Source organism: Heptranchias perlo, unplaced genomic scaffold (assembly GCF_035084215.1).
Source record: "Heptranchias perlo isolate sHepPer1 unplaced genomic scaffold, sHepPer1.hap1 HAP1_SCAFFOLD_59, whole genome shotgun sequence".
Taxonomy (NCBI): domain Eukaryota; kingdom Metazoa; phylum Chordata; class Chondrichthyes; order Hexanchiformes; family Hexanchidae; genus Heptranchias; species Heptranchias perlo.
The window spans coordinates 4,273,310-4,292,211 of record NW_027139612.1 but is presented as its reverse complement, the minus strand read 5'-3'; the positions used below and the strand labels follow the sequence as shown (position 1 = coordinate 4,292,211).

General features: G+C 44.2%; 5 non-coding genes across 5 annotated transcripts; 1 reads left to right on the top strand and 4 right to left on the bottom strand.

The window, feature by feature from the left end:
- Positions 1-3,235: 3,235 nt before the first annotated feature.
- Positions 3,236-3,318, bottom strand: trnal-cag (transfer RNA leucine (anticodon CAG)). The gene has a single exon. It is a non-coding gene; the product is annotated as a tRNA-Leu (tRNA).
- Positions 3,319-3,396: 78 nt separating this feature from the next.
- On the bottom strand, positions 3,397-3,469 carry trnan-auu (transfer RNA asparagine (anticodon AUU)). Its single transcript has one exon. It is a non-coding gene; the product is annotated as a tRNA-Asn (tRNA).
- A 1,132-nt stretch (positions 3,470-4,601) lies between these two features.
- Positions 4,602-4,674, top strand: trnav-uac (transfer RNA valine (anticodon UAC)). Its single transcript has one exon. It is a non-coding gene; the product is annotated as a tRNA-Val (tRNA).
- Positions 4,675-13,534: 8,860 nt separating this feature from the next.
- On the bottom strand, positions 13,535-13,617 carry trnal-cag (transfer RNA leucine (anticodon CAG)). The gene has a single exon. It is a non-coding gene; the product is annotated as a tRNA-Leu (tRNA).
- Positions 13,618-18,463: 4,846 nt separating this feature from the next.
- On the bottom strand, positions 18,464-18,536 carry trnav-cac (transfer RNA valine (anticodon CAC)). The gene has a single exon. It is a non-coding gene; the product is annotated as a tRNA-Val (tRNA).
- Positions 18,537-18,902: the final 366 nt, after the last annotated feature.

The following is an 18,902-nucleotide window of genomic DNA, read 5'->3' as shown; positions in this document are numbered from 1 at the left end:
GGTGATATCGATGCTGTGAGCGAGATCAGACCGTTTCCATGTTTCCACAAACAATGTTCCTTCCTTTATTTCTGGAAAAGTAACACTGATAATGGACAACTACATTTCTGTGGCTGCAACATGAAACTTTGGCCAGGTGACACGCTGCTTTCGTGTATCTTGCAAGAACCCACACCGGTTGGTCTCTGTGCCGCAATCGGTTAGCGCGTTCGGCTGTTAACCGTAAAGGCTGATGTTTCGAGCAAGAAAACACTCAATGAACAATATCATCTGCGCATGCCATTCGCAATAGTTTAAACTGCGGTCGGATAACAGGTACATGAAAAAATCAGTGAAATGTTTGTGTGGGCGCGATGCTCTGGGATTCCCTGCCTGACCATCGTCACCTGTCCTTCTCTGCAGCCTTCCGAAATACAGCGCAGTAAATGTATCCCTGTGAAATGAGCTCCTGGACAGTAATACGGAAATTAGTTTGGCTGAGGGGTTATATCCATATCACAGAGCTTGAAGCATCAGTTTTCCGTAGTATAGTGGTTATCACGTTTGCCGAGCAGGCGAAAGAACCCTGGTTCGAAACCGGGCGGGAGCATTTTGAAACCTTGTCCCCATTAAAAATGATTAAATATTTAAGGATTCACATTGCTGAATGATGTGAACAAAGTCCATATCTCCCAGCCCTGTTCATGCAGTCCGCTGGGAGCAGGCGATGAATGCCAGCGTGATATTGGGGGTGAAGGCTGCTTCCAAGACTGTCTCACACCCGGTGGGATCTGGCGGAGATTTGATAAGCCCTATCGATTTAACCAATATATGAAACGGTGTTTGAGAAACATTCAAAAAATATAATAACATCCAGGATCCTGTCTTCAGAGTGGATGGCGCAAAGGTCTGACTCCAGATCAAAAGGCTGCGTGTTCACATCACATCGGGGTCACTGTTTCTTTCACCGCTCACATGAGACTGGATAATTCCCGAATGAAGGTTTCAATTGCTTTTTCACACAAAACAAAACAGAAGTTTGGTCGAAACCCTGACTCAGTACCTACCCAGTGGCAGGGAGGGGAGCGCCTGACACCCTCATTTATTTCATGCAACAAACTGACACGAATACTGGTATTGATTCAAAATCGACCTGCAGATGGACACACACAGAAAAAAGACAACCACAGAAACAGACAGCAACTACTTGTATATATCGCCTTTAATGTGGTCAGACGATTTAAGCTCGGTGAACTAGCTTCTGCTTTCTGAACTGTACTTGTCCATCCTTCAGAGGTCACGGGAAATATATTTTTTGCCTTTCGAAAAAAGCAGCGAAAAGCAGAGACATGTTTTGTTTTCAACACGGCTGGTGAAATGGCCGGACTATCATAAATTAGGGGTCGCCTTTGAAACACTGAAAGGAGACTACCTAAAAATCATTGAGTGCAAATTTAAAATCACGGTCACTATTTATTTAGGTCTGAAAGAAATAACAATAAACATGGCATGATGTGGAGATGCCGGTGATGGACTGGGGTTGACAATTGTAAACAATTTTACAACACCAAGTTATAGTCCAGCAATTTTATTTTAAATTCACAAGCTTTCGGAGGCTTCCTCCTTCCTCAGGTGAACGTTTGTTGGAAACGTTTGTCATTTCCAACAAACGTTCACCTGAGGAAGGAGGAAGCCTCCGAAAGCTTGTGAATTTAAAATAAAATTGCTGGACGATAACTTGGTGTTGTAAAATTGTTTACAATAAACATGTCAGTCAGCGTCCGCGGTGAGACGGTGTCGAACTTGTTTGCTGCGAAGTTCACCGCTGGGCTAAAGTTGAAGGACGCGATCCCACTCAATGTCAAGAATGAGCTCAGAACCAACAGGTCCCGTCAACGTCAAACACCTCCTTTCTTGTTCAATAGAGGGAGCAGAGGCGTGTTCATCATCAGACGCCAGCAACTTTAAGAAATGGAACAGATAAAGGCACAGATGCAAGTTCCAAATCTTTTCAATGCAAAGTTATTTCACTTTATTTAAAGTGCGGTGAGGCTGAAAACGGGTCCCAGATGATTTGCGTTCACTCGTGACTTGTTTTCCAGTGTTTGTCCGTCAGATTTGCAATTCAATTTGTATTGGATATTGAAGATATTTCAGGATGATTGCACAACATACCATGTGTAAAGCAACCATCTTGATAACTTCAATCATCACACACTCTACATCGACTCTGCAGAGGCCCCAGCACCCTTTTCAATATTGTTTTTCTTAACTCACAGTTTTCAAAAGGGAATTGGATAAACGCTTGAATGGAAACTTTTTCAGGGCTATGGGGAAACAGCAGGCGAGTGGGACTAACTGGACAGCACTTTCAGAGAGCTGGCACAGGCACGATGGGCCGAATGGCATCCGAATGGCGCTGTCCTATTCTATGATTCTATTAATAGGTCAATTTCCACCTGCCAATAAGCCTCTCTAAATGGAGCGCAGTAATCGTGTCCCTGTGAACTGAGCTCCTGAACAGTAATACGGAAATTAGCGTGGCTGAGCGGTTTGAAACTGTCGTTCGGCTCCTAACAGGAAATTTCCTCTCTAAGTTTGATTAGTTTATGAATTATCTCCCCCCTTTCGATCTTAAATGTCTTTATATTTTTTTTGATCTCTTCTTCTCCTGTCATGCCCACAATATTAGTCTCCCTGGTAAATACTGAAGCAAAGTGATTATTTAATATTTCTGCCATTTCGCTGTCATTGCCTGTGAGTTTGTCATGTGTATCCCTTAGTGGCCCTATTCCAATCCTAAATTTTCTTTGGCTGTTGATGTGTCCAGAATACTTCGCTTTTTTGATATTCCTTTTTGCCTTTCCAATAGTTCTTTAGACTACTTTCCCAGTATTTTCACATTCCCCTCTCTCCTTTATTGTCTCGTGTGTGCCTTTTTCTTTAGTTTCAATGTTGTCCTTATTTCTTTATTCATCCCTGTTGTATCATTTCTGGCTAGTTTTTTCTTGCTTTGTCGTGGGATATATTTCTCCTGGACTCTATCGATCATCGTTTTAAATGTTTCCCACTGCTGTTCTATTTCTTTGTCCCGGTCATTAATATGTCAAACATTTCACCATTCAAAACTTCTCAAGTCACATATCCATGACAAAGCCAGTTGCTTTTGTGGGAGGAGCAAATCAACTTGGCAGAATCATCAGCTGCAGCCCAATCCACAAATAAAATATTTCCACGTCTTGGTAAAAATGAACAATGTCAGAAGTGGGATTCGAACCCACGCCTCCAGAAGAGACTGCGACCTGAACGCAGCGCCTTAGACCGCTCGGCCATTCTGACGACCAATGCCATGTTTTATTCTGCATTATTTCTGCACTGTTGGCCAGTGATAGCAGCATGAAACTTAAAAATGGTCCTCGCCTAATGTGGGGCTCGAACCCACGATCCTGAGATTAATAGTCTCATGTTCTACCAACTGAGCTAGCCAGGCCTGAGTACTAATAACCGCCTTATCTGTTATTGCAGCAAGCAGGAGAAAGACTCCATTTCAAATGAGGGACAGGATCAACTGTCACTTCGAAAGGCACGGACCAATCAAGGCCAGTCAGCATGGATTTGTTGAGGGGAGGTCGTGTCCAACTCACCTGATTGAATTTTTCGAGGAGATGACAAGGAGGATCGATGAGAGTAGCGCAATTGATGTAGTCTGCATGGATTGTAGCAAGGCTTTTGAAAAATTCCCACATGGCAGATTGGTCGAAAAAGTAAAGGCCCATGGGCTCCAAGGGAATGTGGCTTATTGGATCCAAAATTAGCTGAGTGGTAGAAAGCAATGTGTAATGGTCAACGGGTGTTTTTGCGGCTGGAAGGCTGTTTCCAGTGGGGTGTCGCAGGGCTCGGTACTTGGTCCTTTGCTTTTTGTGGTATACATTAACGATTTGGACTTAAGCGTAGGGGGCATGATTGAGAAATTTGCGGTTGACATAAAAGTAGGCCGTGTGGTTGATAGCGAGGAGGAAAGCTGTGGACTGTGGGGGTTCAGGCAATTTTCTGATAAAAAAAACGCTCAATCTGTCTCTGAACTTATTTTGAACGAATACGTGTGTTTGACCCGGCACAGGCACGATGGGCCGAATGATCTCCTCTTGTGGACTAACATAATACCATGATACTAAGTGTTGTCAGATGGAAAAGCAACACATTCCAAATAAGAGCAGAGAGAGGAAACGAGTCTAACAGCATAACAGCACGGTGAGATATTGTATTTGAGAAGGATGAGGAGGGATAGTTTATCATGGTTGGAGTCACATCGGGTATCATTTGTGACTTTGATAAGGACCATTTCATGCTGCGACAGCGGCGGAAACCTGATTGGAGCGATTCAGCCCGGGCGCGGCCCCATCGTGTGCGGTGAGACGGAGGGGGGCGGGTGGAAGCAGCATGAAAGTTTAAAACGGTACTCGCCCAACGTGGGGCTCAAACCCACTACCCTGAGAGTTTTTAAAGATGAGGGGGAGCAGCCACTGTCTGTGTCTCCAGCTGCAATGGAAAGAACACATTCCAAGTCCGAGCAGAGAGAGCACACCATTCAGCTACCAATTGTGTTACATACCATGCTATCGGTTTCCGTAGTGTAGCGGTTATCACGTTCGCTTTACACGCGAAAGGTCCCCAGTTCGATCCTGGGCGGAAACATTATGTTTGAACTTGGTCTCCACAAACAGACAGATCGATTTTCTTCTCCTGCCAAAAAGGGAGACAGTGGCTGTTGCCGTATTCTTTGTCACCTGCATATTTTACTTCATTAAACAGATAATTTTGAGTGAGAGAAAACTGATCCACAGTGACGCTCTTTTCAAGTTTTATTCCCTTCTCATCTGGAAGGATATATTGGCTTTGGACAGAGTGGCTTTTGAAAGGAGTTCGTCCGGTGGGATGGACAAACCTTTTCCAATGGTGGGGGACAAGGGAATACGAACCAACCATCCACCAAGTTCTCCCGAATTCTCCGGTTCAATGGGAAACCGACCAACAAAAGCCCTTTCATTGACCGTGGAGGTTCAGACAATTTTCTGATAACAAAGCGCTCAATCTATTTCTCTTGTCTATTTCCCTATGTTTCCGGATACTGTCTGCATCTCTGCCCTGTGTTTCTCTCACGATGTGTCCACCTGCAGGGTGGTTTTTGAACGAAGATGTGTGTTTGTCTTCTGTTATTTGCATTAAATAAATGAGGTCATCAGGTGCTTCCCTCCCGGCTCGAGGCAGACTTTCGAGCAGGGTTCTGTTAATTGTGAAGACGCAAAGAAAACTTGAATTGCAGAATTGTTCAAACCGGCTCTCAGGGAAAAAACTGTGACCCCGACGTGATTTGAACACGCAACCTTCTGATCTGGAATCAGACGCGCTACCGTTGCTCTACGATGCCTGGGTGTTTTAATGGGTGATTGTTTCTATCAATGTTTGTCAAGCACCGCTTTTGAGCTCCGAGATTGGTCGAATGGGTTGGCTTTCAAATCCCCGCCCACTCCCACCGGATGTCAGGCAGCATCAGAAGCATCCTTCACCTGTCAGGGGCAGCATGGCGCTCGCTTCCATCGCCTGCTGTCAGCGGACTGCAGCAAATCCAATTACATTCATCCTGCACCCAGAGTTATCACATCACAGGAAAAGGATGTGGGAAACTGCTCAAGTTACAGAACAGGAGGGGAAACTTCTAAAAAACACTTAGACTTTCGGTGTTTAGACTTCGATTAGAACTGCAAAAAAGAACGTGTGAAAATATAAACTGTGGGTGTGATGTTTCTGTCTGTCGGAAACTGCTCAAAATACATAACAGGACGGGAAACTTCTGAAAAACACGTGGACTTTCGATGTTTGGACTTTGGTTAGAACTGCAAAAGAGAACGTGTGAAAATATAAACTATGGGTGTGATGTTTATATATAAAGTGAATGTTAGCGGATTTCTCCCGTTACTGTGGCAACTATGGGTTGTTAATTCATCAACAATAACTTCCGCTAGATTTTAGCCCGAGTGGTTACAAAATAGCAAGTTTAGTAGATTGACTTACAACAGAATTGTACCTCAGCTGTCTTCAACATTACATTCAACAGGATTATTATTATAATATAACTGTCTACAGATTACATTAATGTCAAGCAATCAACACAACCTGACCTGTCTGCGAATCCAGATATATCAGAACTGACCTTTGCGGACTGCCTGTGGCAATGGACTTCTGACTGACCCCTATTGAGAGGTCTAACATTTGAGAAGGGAGCATGCCCTATCTTTATACGATTCGGTTACATTGTTCTGTACGTAAGCACCACTGATCTTAACTCATGATCGTAAACCATCCGACTTTGCTGACTCTCAGAAACCACCAAGGATTGTTTCATGTCTTCGTGCTTATTTAGCCTTTCTCCGTCATCAGGTTTTATATGCTTATACTAGGTAAGTACAACCTGGAGATCAGGTGTCCAGGACACCCAAGTTTCTGTGGACATCAACATTTAATAGTTTCTCACCATTTCAAAAATATACTGTTTTTCTGTTCTTCCTACCAAAGTGAATAACCTCACATTTCCCCACATTTTGCTCCATCTGCCACCTTCTTGCCCACACACTAAAACTGTCTATATCCCTTTGCAGACTCTTTGTGTCCTCCTCACAGCTTACTTTCCCACCTAGCTTTGTATCATCAGCAAACTTGGATACGTTAAACTCGATCCCTTCATCAAGTCATTAAAAGTCTTCGATCGGCATATACATAGTAAACGGGTAGTAAGAGGAGGGGTAAGACCGATTAGGGACCAAAAAGGAGATCTACACAAGAAGGCATAGGGCATTGCTTAGGTACTAAATGAGTATTCTGCATCCGTCTTTACCGAGGAAGAAAATGCTGCCTAAATGACAGTAAAAGGGGAGGTAGTTGGGATACTGGATGGGGTGAAAATTGATAAAGAGGAGATACTAGAAAGGCTGGCTGTACTTAAAGTAGATAAGTCACCTGGTCCGAATAGAATGCATCCTAGGTTGCTGAGGGAAGTAAGGGTGTAAATTACAGAGGTCCTGGCCATAACCTTTCAATCCTCCTTAGATACAGGGTTTGGTGCCAGAGAAGTGGAGAATTGCAGATTTTACACCCTTGCTCAAAAAAGAGTGAAAGGATAAACGCAGCAATTACAGGCCAGTCAGTTTAACCACGGTAGTGGGAAGCTTTTAGAAATGATAATCCGGGACAAAATCAATTGTCATTTGGACAAGAAAGCCACTGTGGATTTGTTAAAGGCAAATCGTGATTGAGTTTTCTGATTAGTTAACAGAGACGGCTGATGAGGGCAATGTGGTTGATGTTTTGTATATGGCCTTTCAAAAGGCGTTTGATAAAGTGCCACAAAATAGGCTTGTCAAAAGGGGCGATAGTGGCTGCTTGCTTATTCTTTCAAAGCGCTTTCTTTTATTTCACTCAACAGATAACTTTGAGTGAGCGAAAACTGATCCACAGTGACGCTTATTTCAAGTTTATACCCTTTGCATCTGAAAGGATATATTGTCCTTGGAAGGAGTGCAGCACAGATTCACCAGATTGTTACCAGGGTGCGATGCCTTAAATTATGAGAAGATGTTATATAAACTCGGCTTCAAGTCACACAAGTCACACTGCAAAAAGTTTTCATTTTTCTTACGTACATTAATGACCTGGACTTGGGTGTACAGGGTATAATTTCAAAGTTTGCAGATGGCACAAAACTCGGGAATCGATCAAACAATGTGGTGGATACTATCAGACTTCAGGAGGACATAGACAGCCTTGTGAAATGGACTTTATTAATAGGGGCATAGAGTAAAAAAGCAACAAAGTTATGACAAACGTTTACAAAACACTGATTAAGCTGCAGCTGGAGTATTGTGTTCAATTCTGGGCACCACACTTTCGGAAAGATGTCAAGGCCTTGGAGAGGGTGCAGAGGAGATTTACTAGAATGGTAACAGGGATGAGGGACTTCAGTTATATGGCGAGAATGGAGAAGCTGGGATTATCCCCTTAGAGCAGAGAAGGTTAAGGGGAGATTTGACAGAGGTGTTCAAAATAATGAAAGGTTTTGATAGAGCAAATAAGGAGAAACTGTTTTCAGTGGCAGAAGGGTCGGTATCCAGAGGACACAGATTTAAGGTAATTGGCAAAAGAGCCAGAGGCGACATGAGGGAACATAATTTACACAGCGAGTTGTTATGATCTGGAATGCGCTGCCTGAAAGGCCGGTGGAAGCAGATTCAATAGTAACTTTCAAAAGGGGATTGGATAAATACTTGAAAAGGAAAATAAATTGCAGGAATTCTGAGGAAAGAGCTTATGGGTGGTGAGACCATTGGATCGCACTTTCAAAGGGCTAGCACAGGCACGATAGGCCGAATGATCTCCTTCTGTTTTGTAACATGTTAAGTGTTGCTGGACGGAGAAGCAACACATTCCAAATCAGAACAGAGACAGGAGAGTAAGTCAGTTCACCATTGTTGTTAATGAAATAGTCGCAGTTTCCGTCGTGTAGCGGTTATCGCGTTTGCTTTAACTCACGAAAGTTTCCCGAGCATAAACATCCAGGGAGGAGTTTTTTTATCCTGCCAAAAAAGGCAAAACCTTTCTGCTGGTGAGGGAGTCTAAGTCAATATCACAATATCACAATCTCTGTTTGACGAGTGAAAACGGCCATACGCATCACTGTGAGTGTCAGAGACGAGTCTCAAGGTGCCGCGTCCTGTACAGTGAATGTCAAAACTTTTAAAAGTTGCAGAAAGTGTTAGGGATTCAGTTACACAAACCTCTAATGGGAATGAGATTTTGTCAGAGGTTGCAGCCTTCTCAACTTCTCTTGCCTTTTGTGAGGCAACTGCTCCGGTTTAAATTCACAAACTGGATGAGTTGGTGATCACGGTGCACCAGACTCAGCGGTCCCGGGTGAGACAGTGAGAGAAATCAGCCCGGGGGCGGCCACAATGTGCGCGGTGACACTGCACGGGAGGTCGGGGGGAGTCAGAGCTGGGGTTCACCCCTGAAAGCAACAGAAACAGTTTAAAAGAGAATTCGCCCAACGTGGGGCTCGAACCTACGACCCTGAGTTCAAGAGGCTCATGTTCTACCAACTGAGTTCGCCGGGCCTGGAATGTACAACTGCTCTTAACTCGGCCCTGGCTGTCCAGGGACAGCAATCCCAACATAACGTCCATATCATTGGCTGTGTTTATCTAATTGTCTGTGTCGACCTGCAGGTTGATATTGAACGAATCCGAGTGTTTGTCTTCTGTTTTTAACATTAAATAAAAGAGGGCATCAGACACTTCCCTCCCTGACACTGGGGAACAAGTGAGACAGACTTGTTATTGTGAAAACGCAAATAAAGCATTAATTGCGGAATTTTACAGACTCTTATCAGCGCCAAAAGTAGCTTTACACCCCAATAAATAAATAAATGATACAAATAATACAATAATACATTTGTAAATAACAGAGTCACGAAACCAAAAATATTATTTGTACCTAATGTAAACACTCCCAGATATATTTGAAAATCTGCCATGCCTTCCCTGGTGGTCTTGTTGTTCGGATTCGGGACCTTCACAGCTGTGGCCTGGGTTCGATTCCCGGTTTGGGAATTTTGCTCTGACAAAAAACAAACGCAAATTTTGTCGAATCATGGCAAATTCACCGCACAGAAGGAGGCCATTCTGCCCATCGCGTCCGCGCCGGACGAAAATAAGCCACCCAGTCTAATCCCACTTTCCAGCACTCGGTCCGTAGCATTTTACGTTACGCCACTTCAGGTGCATATCCAAGTATTATTTAAATGTAACGAGGGATTCTGCCTCTTCCACCCTTTCAGGCAGTGCTTTCCAGACACCCACCACCCTCTGGGTGAAAGAAATTCTCCTCAGCGCCCCTCCAATCCTTCCACCAATCACTTTTAATCTCTGCTCCCAGGTTATTGACCTCCCTGCTAAGGTAAATAGATCCTTCCAATCGCCTCTATCAAGGCCCTTCATAATTTTGTACAACTCAATTAAATCACCCCTCAGCCTCCTCCGTTGCAAAGAAATCAACCCCAGCCTATCCAATCTTTCTTCACAGCCAAAATTCTCCAGCCCTGGCAACCTCCTCGTAAATCTCCTCTGTACCCTCTTTAGTGCAATTACATCTTTTTTGACCAGTCTGCCAATTGGGACCTTGTCAAAAGCCTTGCTAAAATCCATGTCGACTACATCAAAGTACTCCAGGTGTGTTCTCACCAAAGCTCTATTTAATTGCAGCAAGACTTCCTTATACTCCAACCTCCTTGCAATAAGGCCAACATACCATTTTTCTTCCTAATTGCTTGCTGTACCTGCATGTTAAATTTCTGTGATTTGTTTACAAGTAAACCCAACTCCCTCTGAATACCAACATTTATTGGACTCTCACCTTTTGAAAAATATTCTGCTTTTGTATTCTTCCTACCAAAGTGGACAATTTCACATTTTCCCACCTTATACTCCAACTGCCACTTTCTTACCCAATCACTTAACCGTCCACCTCTCTTTGCGTCCTCCTCACGGCTTACTTTCCCACCTACCTTTGTATCATCAGCAAACTTGGATCCATTACACTCGGTCCCCTCATCTAAGTCATTAATATAGAATGTGAACAGTAACTGCAATATAAATTGTCCAGGATCGAAAGCAGGGCCGTTCGTGTGTAATGTGAACTGGTAACCACGACACCACAAAAAAACCGCTGGTGACTTATACTGGACAGAGGGGAACTGACCAGTCACCTCTCTCTGCTCTGATTGGGACAATTTTACTTCTCTTTAAACAACATCTCTCCTGTCCCACACTAAAATCATGGAATAGAATCATAGAATATTACAGCACAGAAGGAGGCCATTCGGCCGTGTTGTCCTGCCTACTCTTTGAAAGAGCTGTCCAATTTAGTCCCAAAAAACTCAGCCTTTTCCCCGTCACCTTGCAAATCAGTCCTCTTCAAGTACCTGTCAATTGCCTTTTGAAAGTTCCTATGAAAGCTGCTTCCACCACCCTTTCAGGGAGTGGCTACCAGATCGTAACAACCCTCTGTGTGAAAAACAAAATCTCCTAATTTCCCCTCTAGTCCTGAAAGCTCTCAATCCTTCTCCACGGATGCCTTTTTACAACCATTTCATTCATCAAAACCACACAAGTTACACAGGAAAAAGGCTTCATTTTCAAGTAATTAACGTTCCGAAGGAGCTCCCTAATTTCCCTCCCCTAACCTTATGAATCAGAGCATTCTCGTCCGGATCCTTTTCCAAATGAACCGGCCTCCCCCCGCCTCAGGAAGTAGCCATTCTGATTCTGTGAATGTGGCCAGTTTTGTTCGGGCAGTTGGTTTGACAGGGACCTCACACTGCACCCTCCTCCCGTGTTTTCTTCCACATCCGCAGATTGGAGCCGGGGCCTGGACTGATTTTTTTCTCTGTCTCACCCGGGGCCGCTGAGTCTCCTACTCAGATCACAAACCAGCTCTCCGACACCCGATCACCAACTCACCCAGTTTGTAAATTGAAACCGGAGCAAGTGCCTCGTCAGAGGGTAAGAGATGGAGGGGAGGCAGCAACCTCTGACAAAATCTCAGGCTCATCAGAGAGGTTTGTGTATCTGAACTCCGAAAAAACTTCTGCTCCTTTTAAAGTTTTGAACATTGCACACGATGCGGCACTGACAGACTCGTCTCTTGTACTGACAGTCAAGCAAGCGGAGGGTTCACTCGCGAAAGCAGAGTAATAGTTTAAAACAGAATTTGCCCAAGGTGGAGCTTGAACCCACGACCCTAACAGTCTCATAAGCTACCAACTGAGCTAGCTGGGCCTGCTTAAGGTTTTCCATTTGGTCTGTTATTGCAGCGAGGCGGCTGCTGGCTCCGCCCCAGGGGCTGAGTTCAGAATCACAGAAGGATGCAGCTCAGAAGCAGGCCATTGGGGCCATCGCGCCCTTCCATTCGACCGTGGAGGTACAGGCAATTCTCTGAGAAACCGGTTTGTCTATTTCCCGGTGTTTGCCTGTCTCTCTGGCTGTGTTTATCTCTGTGCGTGTGGAGCTGCAGGCTGATTTTGAATTAATAAGTGTGTTTGTGTCTGTTTCTTGCAATAAATAAATGAGGGAATCAGACGCTTCTCTCCCTGACGCTGGGGAACTAGTGAGGCAGAATTTAGAGCATCGTTCTGTTTATTGTTGAAAAGGGAATGCAAAATGATTTCCGGAATTACTCAGACTCCTACCAGCGCTAAATACATGGAAAACCCCGACGTGACTTAAACACGTTACCTCCCGATGTGGAATCAGACGCGCTATCGTTGCGCTTCGAAGTCTGATGGCAGGGACGTGGATGTTTACCTTTATGTAATTTTCTCATACACCGTTTCATTTATTTCAGATTACCAAATCCCCGCCCACTCCCACCGGGTGTCAGGCAGCCTCAGAAGCAGCCTTCACCTGTCCGCGGCAGCATGACTGCAGCAAATCCAATTACACACACCCGGCACCCAGAATCATCACATCACAGGAAAGGAACTGCTAAAAATCATAACAGGACAGGCAGCATCTGAAAAAACGCTGAGACTTTCGATGTGTGAACTTTGTTCAGGACTGCTAACAAGACGTTGTGAAAATTTAAACAATGGATGTGTATAAATGGATGTCATGCTTCTTTATAAAATGAGTGTTTATGTTATGTGTGTCATTTATAAATTTATTTTGATTATTTTTACAATATGATATATCTCGTTATAAATACATATGATTGCATCTGTGACACTTATAAATACATTTGGGTGTACCTGTTTGGTGATTATCAATATATCTCTGTGTATCTGTGTTATGTATTAGTGTGTAATGAAAAATAAGACATCGAGGACTGAAACCGATGGTTTCATTCTTCACGTCGTTTAGCAGGATGAAATTACTCGGCCATGCAGGCGACCTTTTTTGTCTTCATTCATGGGATGTGGGTGTCAATGGCAAGGTCAGCATTTATTGCCCACCCCTAATTGCTCTTGAGAAGGTGCTGGTGAGTCGCCTTCGTGAACTGCACCTTTCATTGACTGTGTCATTGACATTTTCTGGATAGGGAGAAACTATTTCCGCTGGTTGGGAATTCTAGGACGAGGGGGCGCAGTCTAAAAATTAAATCTGAGATCGATAGCTTTTTGCCAACCGAAGGTATGAAGGGATATGGGCCAAAGGCAGGGATATGGAGTTCGATCACAGATCAGCCATGATCTAATCAAATGGCGGAGTGGGCTCGAGGGGCGAAACAGCCCACTTCTTGTTCTGATGGTACATTTCCCCAAGTGTCTGTTCTCTGTAGTTTTTGAATGACCACCTTGTGTTTCCAGCATATTTTCGTTAAAGCTCGGTTTCGGGATGAGCCGGTGGGCTTCAAAACGTGCCATGGATGGAGACCGGATTGCTTATTGCGGGAAGAGCAAATCAACTGGGCCGAAAAATCAACTGCAGCTCAAGCATCAAATAAAATAGGATGTCAGAAGTGGGATTCGAACCCACGCCTCCAAAGGAGACTGCGACCTGAACGCAGCGCCTTAGACCGCTCGGCCATCCTGACTGATAAATCTCTTTTTCACTCGCCACTCTTCCAACATTGAGAGCCCCCCGCCCCCCCCCCCCCACCCGGAGAAAGTTTCACTCACTCCAGTGCTTGGTCAGATAAATGCTGCTGGAGAGGCTCGGTGAGCGGGATGCCACCTCCCCGGGTTTTCCTGAACCTATTGTACTTTATTCCTATTTCATCACGGGAATATCCGCAATTAGGAACTAAAAAGAATTAAAAGCTGAATCACAGAGAAAGAGAAATCCATGTTACATCTGATAAAATTCAAAACAGTGCTCCCTGATGGTCTAGTGGTTAGGATTTAGCGCACTTATAACCGCGGTCGGGGTTCAATTCCCAATCAGGATACTAACGTTTGAACAGTTGTTATATTAATCGCATGAAAGTACTCAAACTCAGTTGGAAGAAAAAAAAAACAATCATTGTTTTCATCGCCATTTATTAACCAATAACGTTATTTTGCAGAATGAAAGGCTACTGAGGGAAGTTGAAAAACTTTAATAATTTCTTTTGTGCGATGAACTTTTTATCCCTTCTCATTTTTCACACTGTATTTTTAAGGGCTCGGTTTAAAATGTTCAGTGCTCGTGAGACCACGGATTTGTGATAAATTTAACAGGACTGGCTATTTCACAGAGGGAAAAAAACTTGCCCCGACATAATGTTCCGGCCCATGATCCATTTGCGTGTAAGGCAAACGTGATAACCACGACACTACGGAAACCTCTGCTTTGATTATCAGCCATAAATTAGAATGACTGCAATGATTCTCTTGCATAACTATTCAATTGATCGAAGTTGCACAAGTCACAAAAGAAAAATGTTCATTTCAAAGTTATTAAACTCCCAAATGTGACCTGCCTTGTTTGGACAGGGATTAACCCTGACGTCACAGCCTCAACAAAACATATTCTCAACATTTCCATTGGGAACAGGAGGAGGCCATTCAGCCCCGAACACCTGCTCCGCCCTTCAATTAGATCATAGATGATCTGTACCTCAAATCCATTTACCCGCCTTTGCTCCCTATCCCTCGATACCCTTAACCAACAAAAATCTATCGATCTCAGTCTTGAAAGCTTCAATTGACCCCCAACATCCACAGTCTTTTGGGGGACAGAGTTCCAGACTTCTACTGCCCATTGTGTGAAAAAGTGCTTCCTGATTTCGAACCTGAATGGCATGGTTCTAATTTTAAGGTTCTGTCCCCCTCGTTCTTGATTCCGCAGATGAAATTGATTCTCTCTCTCTCTATTCTATCGACTCATTTAAACATGTTAAACACCTCGCTCAGACCGCCCCTCAATCTTCGGTACTCGAGGGAATACGAGCCCAGTCCATGCAGCCTGTCCTCATAATTTAACCTTTTTAGCCCCGGTAACATTCTGGTGAATCTGCTCTGCACCCCCTCCAATGCCAATCTATCCTTCCTGAGGTGCAGTGTCCAAAACTGAACGCAGTTACTGCAGACGCAGTCTAACCAGAGCTTTATATAACTGTAATAAAACTTCCACTTCGTAATATTCCAGCCCACTCAGATAAAGGCTAACATTCCGTTCGCCTTTTAAATTATTTTTGGACCCGTCCGTTAGCTTTTACTGATTTATGTAAATGAACCGTTAATTCTCTCTGCTTCTCCACAGTTCCTCGCTGCTTACCATTTGGAAAATACCCTGACCATAGGTCCAAAGTGGATTCCCACACATTGAACTCCATCTGCCAGAGTTTAGCCCACTCACTTGATCTATTAATGTCCCTTTTCAACTTTCCACTCGCATCCACACTACTTACTGTACCACCTAACTTAGTGTCATCAGCAAACTTGGATACACCACTCTCTGTTCTTTCATCTAAGTCATTCATAAATATGGTAACAAGCTGAGACCCCAGTTACAGATCCCTGGGGGGACACCACTAGTCGCATCCTGCCAATTGGAGTTTGTACCCATTATCCCTACTCTCTGTCTCCTATCTCCGAACCAATTCTCGACCCATGTCAATACATTGCCTCAAGTTCCATACGCTTTCATTTTTGCCAACAGTCTCTTGGATGGAACCTTATCAAATGCCTGTCGGAATTCCATATAAATAATATGATAGGAACATAGGAACAGGAGTAGGCCATTCAGCCCCTCGTTCCTGCTCCGCCATTTGATGAGATCATGGCTGATCTGTGATCTCACTCCATAAACCCGCCTTTGGCCCATATCCCTTAATACCTTTGATTGCCAAAAAGCTATCAATCTCACATCTAAATTTAGCAATTGAGCTGGTATCAATTGCCGTTTGCGGAAGAGAGTTCCAAACTTCTACCACCCTTTGTGTGTAGAAATGTTTTCTAATCTCGCTCCTGAAAGGTTCGGCTCTAATTTTTAGACAAAATGGTGGCAAGTTCGCCGGACATCTTGGGCAAAATGGCTGTAATCATGGCGGCCATCTTGGACAAAATGACGACAAGTCCTTCACGGCTGTTCGACAGGAATAGAAGGAGGCCATTGAGCTCCTCAAGCCTCTTATATGGGAACTGAAGGCCATTCAGCCTCTGAAGGCTGTTACACAGGAAAAGGAGGAGGCCATTCAGCCCCTCAAGCCCGGTACATCGTTACTGGAGGCCGATCATCCCCTCAAGCCTGTTACATGGAATCAGGAGGAGGCCATTCAGCCCTTCGAGCATGTTATACAGGAACCTGAGGCCAATCAACCCCTCAAGCCTGTCAAATAGCAAAAGGAGGAGGTCATTCAGCCCCTCGAGCCTGTTATCTGAGAACTGAAGGCCATTCTGCCCATCGAGCCGGTTATACAGGAACTAGACGCCAATCAACCCTTCAGGCCTCTAAGGTAGCAACAGGAGGCGGCCATTCAGCCCCTCGAGCAACTTACACCAGATCTGGTGGCCAATCAGCCCCTCAAGCCTGTAAAATAGGAACAAGAGGAGGCCACTCAGCCCCTCGAGCCTGTTATATGGGAACTGAAGGCAATTCAGCCCCTCGAGCCCGTTACACCACACCTGGAGGCCAATCAGTCCCTCAAGCCTGTTACATAGGAACAGCAGCAGGCCATTCAGCCCCTCGAGCGTGTTATACGGGAACTGAAGGCCATTCAGCACCGCGAGCCTATTACACTGGAATAGGATTCGGCCATTAAGCCCCTCGAGCTTGTTGCACTGGAACATGAGGAGGCCATTCAGCCCTTCGAGACTGTTATAAAGGATCTGGATGCCATTCAGCCCCTCGCGCATGTTACATAGGAACAAGAGGATTCCATTCAGCCCCTCGAGCATGTTAATGCAGGAACAAGATGAGTCCATTCAGCCACACGAGCCTGTTACACAGGAACAGGATTAGACAATTCAGCTCCTCAACCTGTTCCGCCATTCACTTCGATCATGGCTGATCTGTATCTTAACTCCATCTACCCGCCTTGGTTCCTTAATTATTAATACCCATGCCTAACAAAAATCTGCAATCTTCGTTTTGAAATTTCGTATTCACCCCAGGCCTCAACAGAATGAAGTGCTTCCTGACATCAACCCTGAACGGCCGTGCTCTAATTTTAAGGTTATTCCCCCTTGTTCTGGATTCCACAGCAGAGGAAGTAGTTTCTCTCCATCTACCCTATCAACTCCTTTAATCATCTTAAACACCTCAATTAGATCACCCCTTAATCTTCTATATTCAGGGGAATAAAGCCTAGTCTATTCAACCTGTCCTCATAATATAACCCTTCTAGCCCGCCTATAATTCTGGTGAATCTGTGCTGCATTCCTTCCAAGGCCAATATATCCTTCCTGAGGTGCAGTGCCCAGAACTGAATGCAGTTCTCCAGATGGGCTCTAACCAGAGCTCTGTGCAGCTGGAACATAACTTCCACCCCTTTATTTTCCAGCCCTCGAGAAATAAAGGCCAACATTCTATTAGCCTTTTTAATTATTTTTGTAACTGTCCACCAGCTTTTAATGATTTCTGTACTTGGACCCCTAAATCTCTCTGCTCCTCCACAGTTCCGAGCTCCTCACCATTTAGAAAATTCTCTGATCTATCTTTCTTAGATCCGAAGTGGATGACCTCACATTTCCCCACATTGAACTCCATTTACCACAGTTTTACCCACTCACATAATCTCCCAATATCCTGGGAATGCTTGGTGATTTTGTTTGGTTGGAGAATGCTTGAAATCAGATTGTTATTTTTAAAAGATTCGAAATGATTTTTAACTTGTACAGTTTGAACAAGATCATTATTCCCCGATCAATAAAATGTCAGTGTTTTTCAGATAGCGGCGACAGTTCAGAGATAGTTGCCTTTTTGTCTACTTTAATGAAGTGAAATTTTGCTGATTTAATATCAGCTGTATTTCTTAGCTTGAAAAAGCAGCTCCTCTGTTGGTGAGGCTTCATTCCCAATGTATCAGTGTTTCCGCTTATCCTGATATCAGTGCAACATTTGAAGGGTTCCAGCCCACTCGTTCGATCCAGTGCCGAATAGTGCTTGCTCTTCAGAGGTTGCCGCGGCTCCGGTTCGATTCCCGGTCAGAAAAGCAACTTTTGAACACTTGTTATATTAGTCGCATGAACTAATTGAAAGGCTGTGGCAAGAAAAAAAAAACGATCATTGTTTTCATCACCATTAATTAACCGATAACGTTATTTTGCAGAAAGGCGACTGAGGGAAGTTTGAAATGATTTATTTTGTGCGATGAACTTTTTATCCCTTCTCATTTTACACACTGTATTTTGAAGGGCTCGGTTTAAAATGTTCAGTGCTCGTGAGACCACGAATTTGTGTTAAATTTAACAGGACCGGCTCTTTCACAGATGAAAAAAACATCTGCCCCAACATAATGTTTCCACCCGGAATCGAACCGGGGACCTTTCGCATGTGAGGCGACCGTGATAACCACTACACTACGGAAACCTTTGCTTTGCTGGTCAGCCAGAAATTAGAATGACGGCATTGATTCTCTTTCATAACTATTCAATTGATCGAAGTTGCACAAGTCACAAAAGAAAGATGTTCATTTCAAAGTTATTAAACTCCCAAATGTGGCCTTGTTTTGACAGGTGTGGGACCTGGCATCACAGCATCAATAAAGCATATTCTCAACATTTCCATTGGGAACAGGAGGAGGCCATTTCGCCCCTTGAACCTGTTCCACCCTTCAATGAGATCAGAGATCATCTGAACCGCAAATCCATTTACCCGTCTTTGCTCCCTATCTCTCGATACCCTCACCCTACAAAAATCTATCGATCTCAGTCTTGAAAGCTTCAATTGAACCCC